The sequence below is a fragment of the Adiantum capillus-veneris genome, chromosome 10 (assembly GCF_014529385.1).
Source record: "Adiantum capillus-veneris isolate H3 chromosome 10, ASM1452938v2, whole genome shotgun sequence".
In the NCBI taxonomy this organism is placed as follows: Eukaryota; Viridiplantae; Streptophyta; class Polypodiopsida; order Polypodiales; family Pteridaceae; genus Adiantum; species Adiantum capillus-veneris.
In genome coordinates, this window is record NC_140940.1 from 133326937 (window position 1) to 133335893 (window position 8957).

Below are 8957 nucleotides of genomic sequence, written 5' to 3' on the forward strand. Positions count from 1 at the left end.
TTGAAGGTGTTTTCCAAGAGGATAGGGGTGTTGTGAATGCCCTAAGCTATAGAGAGGCTCGTTTGTTTGTGCCGGGTGTGTTCCCCCATTCCCCCTCTCCAACGTCTCTAAAGCTATAATCCTTTGCAAAATTAAGGGAGTTTTTTACAAACTAAAATCAAAAGTACAAGGAACATGATGTACAAATTGGTATCAAATGATGGCACATAGCTATGCAATGGCTAAGCTTGTACAAGATTTGATGAGGCAATGCTCAATCAAAAAGTGGATGTCTTGAGAAAAGAGGCAAGGCAATGGCAATGTAATTGACAAAGCTATGGATTTATGTATTGAGAAGTCCAATGCAAGGAGGTTGATGACACCCTTTCTTGTATTAAAATTAAAATTGATATTGCAATGGGATTTGCTTTATTAAATAGATGATAGACTCTAAGGAAACCTTTGCCCCATTTTGACATTTAGGTGGGCATTCTGACTTGGCTTTGGATTCAAGAATCCCTGGCATGAAATATGTGTCGACATGCTTTTTCAAGTTCTTTAATGAGAATTAACATGATAGATTCACAGACTAGATGTAGCCAACTACATCTATGGATTGGTGGAAATCTCCAACAAATAATTTTTACAGGTTACTTCTACCAAAGAGTACTATTGTGGACATATGTAGTAGATTTTTAAAAGTAAATAGGGCAGAGGTGTAACATGCCTAACCTTTATCAATAGAATCGTTCATGTATTTTTCAAAAGTATTTAAAGTTCACAATTTGGTGAAGTTATAGAGGTTTCTAACAGAACAATTGGATTGGAAATTGGATACCGTTTTACATCAAGGCAAAGGATAATAAAAAAGAGGCATCGTAAGGCCCAAAATTATGGTGCAACATGGTATGACATGATATGAAGATTATTTGACCTGGGTGATATGTTTCATAATGACTCACTGAAATCTTTAGACACACTCTAGGATTTTACAGCAGATTAATCGGACTCCAAAATTTGTAATTACGGTGTTTTGTATATCCTGGATCAATAGTTTAATGTGAGACATTTATATTGCTAAGGTTAAAGAGTAAATTAATATTAGACTATGATTTGGGATAAGAGTTGACCAAAGAGAAAGCTAGAGAGGCTTTCAACCAATTTTAAGAAAAGTAGGAGCAATTTTTGGAAAAGCAAAAAGAGAGAGGACCGAGAATAGAGTTCTCTCTTCTTCTTTCCTCAAAGTAAGCATGCAACTCTCTTAAACAAGAGATTTCGAAATCGCGCATTGGGATTCATGTCCGAATGCCCAAAAAATTACTATTAGCTATCCCTAAAGGGACATTTGATAAAAATTTGGATCATTTCTCGATTTGTGTGTGTCATCCTTACGCAGGGGCCATGCTAATCTTCTCCGTATCGTTCCAATTTTATCAAATGTCTTTGAATGGCCCCTGAGGTTAGCAATTTGGCAAAGTTTGTGCACTCCATGGGTAGTGAAAGAAAAACCTTTGCAAAGGCTCTACTGGTTAAGCAGAGGAAGTCCATGGTTAGCGGCAAGAGTCTTGTATCAAATTTATTGATTATAATAGGGACTATTTTGTTAGAACTTGATTGATCAATTGTCTTGGTGATGCTTGAAGGACTGTTTTAACAAACTTGTGACATAAATAATCAAGGAACAACGTTTGTGTATGTAAAACAACGTGGTAGTAATTAAACAACCAGTTATTGGGTGAGTTGTGGGGTGGAAAGTGGGAGGATGGAGGCCTTGACGGCACCATCCTATGGATGGGTGGACCCGATTAGGCAAGTGCTTTTCACAAACATGAAATGCATAAAAGTTAGTTAGAAAAGAGTTCAAGGCTAACCAAGCTTTTTTTTGGGAGGTGAACATGTGTGAATTTGTCTTCTTAAGCTGTTCGCTATTTTTAGCACCTCTCCCCTACCCTGATAGCCTATATAAAGACCCCCTCACTCTCAACTTCAGACACACAGAGTCAAAACTCTCTTACACAAAGACAAAAACCTTTGACAAAGAGGTAGAAACTCTTTTGAAGTTCTCTCTCTCTCACAAGCTCTCTCTATCTCCATGATCATCTCCGTGCTTGTCCCTTAGTTATAGAGCTCTCTTACTCTCTTGCCACTCTCTCGGCAAGAAGAGAAGCAAGAATCTCTTCTCTTTTCATGGTGGAAACACTCTCTTTGCTCCTACCAACGTTCAACTGGAGGTTTCATCGTGGGAGAAGCTGAAGCCGACAATCCTCCAATGTGAGTCACAATCAAACCTCATGTTAATTCAATAATTAAATTTATATTTCCACATTGTTATGCATAGTGACTTAGTGGGTTCAGCCTAGAATTTTTGATAAATTGCCTAAGAAAATATTATTAGTATCACAATATATAAGCAAATGTTTTTCTTAGAATACACAAAGGATTGCTTGACCAAATGCTGTTGATTTAGTAATAGAAACAGTTTGATTCTGTTTAAAGAAATTATATGATCAGAAAGTTATTGAATGTATGATGAATGGAACTCACCGATAGCGAGAAACTTTGCGATTAGTGAGTAGCGGGATGCTTCACGAATAGCGGGATTTCTTGCGGTTAGCAAGATGTCTCACGAGTAGCGAGATGGCCCCTACAGTTAGCAATTCACGGATAGCAAAAGAAAAACCTTTGCAAAGGCTCTGTTGGTTAAGCACAGGAAGTCCGTGGTTAGCGACAAGAGTTTTGTATTGAATTTATTGATTATAATAGGGACTATCTTGTTAGAACTTGATTGATCAATTGTCTTGGTGATGCTTGAAGGGTTGTTTTAACAAACTCGTGACATAAATAGTCAAGGAACAACATTTGTGTATATATAACAACGTGGTAGTAATTAAACAGCCAGCTATTGGGTGAGTTGTTGGGTAAAACATGGGAGGATGGAGGCCCTGACGGCACCATCCTATGGATGGGTGGACCTGAATAGTCGGGTACTTTCCACAAACATGAAATGCATAAAAGTTAGTTAGGAAAGAGATTAGATTCAAGGCTAGCCAAGTGTTTTTTTTTTTGGTGAACATGTGCGAACTCGTCTTCTTTAGCTATTCGCTATTTTTAGCATCTCCCCTCCACCCTGGCGGCCTATATAAAGACCCCCTCACTCTCAGATTCAGTTACACAGAGTCAAAACTCTCTTACATAGAGACAAAAACTTTGACAGAGAGGTAGAAACTCTTTTGAAGTGCTGTCTCTCTCTCTCTCACAAGCTCTCTCTATCTCCATGATCATCTCCGTGCTTGTCCCTCAGTTATAGAGTTCTCTTGCTCTCTTTCCACTCTCTCGGCAAGAAGGGAAGCAAGAATCTTCTCTCTTTTCATGGTGGAAACGCTCTCTTTCTACTCTACGTATGCGACCTCTTCATAACTATTCTCTCAACTCTCTCGCACCAAGGCGGCGATTAAGAGAATCCATGACGGAGTTTTGTAATCCCAATTCCCGTATTATTTCCACCCATCCTCAATCAATCAACGATGGCCCCAAAGAGAGTAACACGGATTCTTGGTCCCCACCATCGAAGATGGTGTACAAGAAAGCATCCTTCACTCCTACCAACGTTCAATTGGAGGTTTCATCGCTAGGAGAAGTTGAAGCCAACAATTCTCCAACATGAGTCACAATCGAACCTCATGTTAATCCGGTAACTAAATTTATAATTTTACATTATTATGTGAAGTGACTTAAGTGGGGTTAAGCTTAGAATTTTCCATAAATTGCCTAAGAAAATGTGATTAGTATCACAAGATATAAGCATAATTTTTCTTAGAATATACAAAGGATTGCTTGATCAAATGCTGTTGATTTAGTAATAGAAACAGTTTGATTCTGTTTGAAGAAATTATCTGATGAGAAATTTATTGAATGTATGATGAATGGAACTCACGGATAGCAAGAAATATTGTAGTTAACGAGATGCTTCGCGGATAGCGGGATGCCTTGCAGTTAGCGAGATGCCTTGTGGGTAATGGGATGCCTCCCGATTCGCGAGATGCCTCGCGAGTAGCGAGATGCCCCCTACAATTAGCAATTTGGAAAATTTTGTGCACTTCGCGGGCAGCGAAAGAAAAACCTTTGCAAAGGCTCTGCTGGTTAAGCATAAGAAGTCCGTGGTTAGAGGCAAGAGTCTTGTATTGAATTTATTGATTATAATAGGGACTATTTCTTTAAAACTTGATTGATCAATTATCTTGGTGATCCATGAAGGGCTTTTTTAACGAACTCGTGTCATAACTAAACAAGGAACAATGTTTGTGTATGTGAAATAATGTGGTAGTAATTAAACAACCAGTTATTAGGTGAGTTGTGCGGTGGAAAGGGGGAGGATGGAGGCCTTGACGGCACCATCTTATGGATGGGTGGATGCAATTAGTTGGGTACTTTTCACAAACATGAAATGCATAAAAGTTAGTTAGGAAAGAGACTAGATTCAAGGCTAGCCAAGTGTTATAGAAGGTGACCGTGTCTCTTAAACATGGGGAAAACGGCACCTAGTCTATAATTCAAGGCAAGTGTTTGTTTTAGGTCAATTCCAATCTTCTAACTCCGACATAACCTTTGGGTTACCGATCGCACAAGTAAGGCCTTGTAGACCATGTCCATGTAACATAAGGACTTTCTTCTCCTTTGTTGCTCGTATCCTTACTCTCTGCATAGGGACAAGGCGTCGTTAATGGAATTTGAGTGTGATGGAAAGTCTTAACTATCAAAGTCGCCAATGTTCTAGGTTGGGATCTCACAAGAGAAGTGGTGGTTGAAGAGGTTAGCTTCCATACGAGAGTCCACATGTACTAAAACGGGTAGAGTTATTTTGTGGAGTATTATAATTGTAGCTCTTCTAATAGTCATGTAGTAGAACATACATATCTTCCTTACCCTTGCCAACTAACATCCACACATGCATTCGTGTTGTGTGAGTGTGTATGTGCGCATGTGTGTGTGTGAGAGAGAGAGAGGGAGGGAAGATTAAAAAAAGGTTTATCTTCAAAAAGAATGTTGATCCCTATAGTTACTAAGTTGTATTTTATCCAATTTGGAGCAATCTGGAAAACCTAGTTGAAGGGAGAAAAACAGGCACAAGGAAGTAGACATCGAGGTACTTGAAAACACGCCTTGATGAGAGGTTTGAGTTTCAAACTAGCCATATGCTCCATCCATGCAAAGTGCTCTCCATCTCAATTGTCGGAAATCCACATTTGATTCAATATGTAAACTTGTGTATGCATAGACGCATCAATGTCTATAATTATTTCTAGACACATTGAATAACCACACGTGATTCATGATTTTGTTTACGGTTACATATCCTCGTCACTAAATGACACCTCCCCAGGGAGGTGGCGCCGCAAGGCGGGTGCAATCCGGGCGTTTGATCGACATTTGAACTAGGTGTGAACTAAGCGTGAACTCGGAGATATGTACACCACACAAAATTTGGTGTGAACTCGGTGTGAACTCGACGTGAACACAGTGTGAACTACATGTGAACTGGGGAAGGCCTGCACACCACACCAAACTTGGTGTGAACTCAGTGCGAACTCGGTGGGAACTAGGTGTGAACTAGGTGTAAACTTGTCCGCAACGCCGTGATTGTAACATTTAATGGGCTAAAAACTTGTGTGTAGCGGAAATTAGCATGAACATAGTGGGCATTTCATTAGAATAGATTCCTAATGAGAATTACAAGAGTGTTTGGGTGGAGAGAGCAACAAAAAGCATAACACCTAGTTAGATAGCATAAACAATACTTTCAAAAGAGAGAGAAATTAAGCTATTGACAACAATTGAGGACCGGATTTTCATGGAGCCGGTCCCCCTCCAAAAGGCTTTGTATTATGGTTTCTCCCATCAAGAGAGACATTGTACAATATAATTCTTTGTGTTCCTTCAAGACTAGCTAGTGCAATGAAGATGAAAGCTTCATGCACTAAGCAAAACACTTAGCAAACACAACATTAATTATCCCCGGTCTTAGACCCAAGACCTCACACACCTTCGAAGATGGTGAGAGCTAGCAGGGTATGAGAGTAGATTGAGAGGAAGAAGGAGTATCTTACGAGAAAGATGTACATCTCCTCACATAATCACGCATATTAGCATAGCTTAGCTTAGTAATTAGCTTGGTAGAGGAGATGAGCATGCATTGAAGCTTGGCTCTTGGTTGGATTTGCATCCACATGTCAAGAGTGTGTCGATGTAGGCTTCTATCTCACAAGCTTGGAGTAGGTGATGAGCTCTCTATTAAAGCTTGGGAAGAGATAGTCTTCTCTTTCTTCACACATGAGATTGTGTGAGTGATAATGCCTTGCAAAAATCAGCCCCCTCTCTCTCTTGGGCGAGCCCTCTTGCTATTTGCTCTTGCTCTACCCTCATTGGACCTCCCTAGGTCAAGCCAATGACTATTAAGCAGCATAAACGATAGCCTTCTGACATGTGTCCCCCTTTTCCCTTTTGCGAGAGCTTTAGGTACTTTAATAATTCAACTAAACTCTCATTGGACCCCTTTGCCTCCTAGCCAATAGGAATCAGGCAAGCCATTGGGCTCCTGAATGCTCATTGGACCCTTTGGGAGACTGTTGGGGTATAGGCGTCTGTGCCTTGCCCGGCCGCCCAGAGTCTGGGCGCCCACTGACTTGTATACCTTATACATAGCATAAGTGTATAGGGGGCTGCTCACTCTTTTGTGTCTCCCCACCCACATCGTGTGTGTCTCCTTCTCTCTCTCTCTCTCTCTCTCTCTCTCTCTCTCTCTCTCTCTCTCTCTCTCTCTCTCTCTCTCTCTCTCTCTCTCTCTCACTCTTTGTTTGAGGTGCTCCCCGATCCCCTTCAATTGGTATCAGAGCGTTGGTGCGGAGGGAGCGCGTGTGTGCACAGTCACGACGACAACGGAGAGTCAGTTTCATTCCCGAAATCGCGTCCACGCGCACGTACTTTCAAGAGTGCAAACAGGGTTTCGACTTCGGCATCGGCAAATTCAGCTTTCCGAGAGCGTTTCCACCAGGCGTCCTTGCGGTTTACCCCCCTTTCGAAGCCATTCGAGCCATCAAAAACTTCATTCAAGCTACGGTTGAGGAGCTGCATTTTTCAGCCCTCTTTTGGAAGTTTATGCTGCGTTTGTGGGTCGAAACGGAGGTTTTTGGCATAGCTTTCACACCCGGACTCGGATACATGTGATCCAGGAGTCTACCTTGGGGTTTTGGAACGCTCCGGACGCGCTCGTCATATCAGAATTTTAAAATTCTGAACGCTGAATTTTCTGCAGCAGCAGTTGTTTCTTGTGTGTCGAGGATTCCACACATGGTTTGCTCTCAGATGTGAGAGTGATATTTGCTGCAAGTTTCCTCACAGGTGGGAGGATACGATGTATGCCTTATGTGGTTTGATGCTCAGGGAGACTAATGTGATTGCATTTTGAGCTCGGCAATGTATGCCTCGAGCATGTTTTTTGGCAGTCACAGGTAGAGCAGATATTTGTGTACTAGATTTGCAGGTGTTTGCAATGATGTATGCAAAGTGTGGAGATTTGGTGCATGCATTTGGAGTACGGTTTGATGCGCTTTGGTTGCTCATGGTTTTGAGAGTGCAGTCAGTTTGGTTACTTGTTTTGTGGCCGTTTTACTGACGAAACTCTGGCGAAATTTTCCCAGGAGTTTTATGCGCATCATTTATGCGATCTAGGCAGAGATTGCGGGTTGCACTCAGCATTTGCGTGCGGTGTTCTCTGCAGGTGGGAGATTTGTGCATGTGTATGCATCGATACCGCACAATGTGGGCTTGGTCATTAGCTCACAGATTGCAGTGTGATACTATAGCAGGTGAGGCTTGTATTGACATTGCGGGAGCTCTATTTTGGAGTGTGTTTCACAGGTTTTACATTGTGTTTCTGGCTATATTTGTAGACAGTTTCCAGGTGTTGTTGGTGAGGTGGTTTTTCTTTCTAGTTTGCTACATTGTGCTCATGGTAGAGACAGGTGATCACTCAGATTATGATCTCTCTGAAATGTGCATGTTTGATGGGTCATACTTTGTAGCATGGAGAGAGTGTATGCTTGATGCATTGACACAGCGAGGGTTGCATCGACCATTGAGTGGTGATGCAGGTAGACCTTCAAACATGTCTGAAGATCAGTGGCAGGAGCTAGAGGAGATGGCACTATCTACACTCTCTTTGCACCTTGCGGAATCTGTATATGCTCTTGTTATGTATGAGACTACTTCGAGAGCACTTTGGTGCAGATTACATGATATGTATGATAGATCTGAGTCATCAAGGACTCGTGTGAGACATGTACATTCACGAGTACGCCGACAGGTGATATGTTGGTATTGTGGTCATTCTGGACACGTTAGACGGCGCTGTTTTCATCGTATGCGACATCGTAGGAGACATGGCAGTCTCAGAGATGTATGTAGTGATGCCATGGACTCAGTTGCTTTGACAGTTGAGGCACATGTAGTGTCGGAGTATGCTAGTGAGATCAGTACGGTGATTACTGAGTATGCTTGTGACGACGATGTCACATTTACATCTAGCTTGTCTTCAGACGATCTTATGTCTACGGATTGCATATCGGATTGCACATTGTCTTCACATTGGTTACTAGATTCAAATGCTACTTTCCATGTCACGTCGCATCGTGAGTGGTTTAGCACGTTTTCTAGTGGGAGACTTGATTGTGTAAACATGGCTGATGGTGTTGTGTATGACATTGAGGGTGCAAGAGATGTATGTTTGTCCTTGCCCAGTGGTATGAGATTTACCCTGCGTCATGTGCGTTATGTGCCAGATCTGAGACAGGATTTAATCTCAGTCAAACAGTTACGGGATAGTGGATGTCAGATTTCGCTACGAGAGCGAGATTTTGTGATGCATTTGGGTTCGCTAGTGATTGCGAGAGGTGCCAGGAGTGGTACAGGTTACCCATTGCATG

The 8957-nt window shown here is 41.7% G+C and overlaps 1 non-coding gene across 1 annotated transcript; it reads right to left on the reverse strand.

The window, feature by feature from the left end:
• Nucleotides 1-1329: 1329 nt before the first annotated feature.
• Nucleotides 1330-1431, reverse strand: LOC147449689 (U6 spliceosomal RNA). Its single transcript, XR_015189571.1, has one exon. It is a non-coding gene; the product is annotated as a U6 spliceosomal RNA (small nuclear RNA).
• Between the last annotated feature and the right edge of the window lie 7526 nt (nt 1432-8957).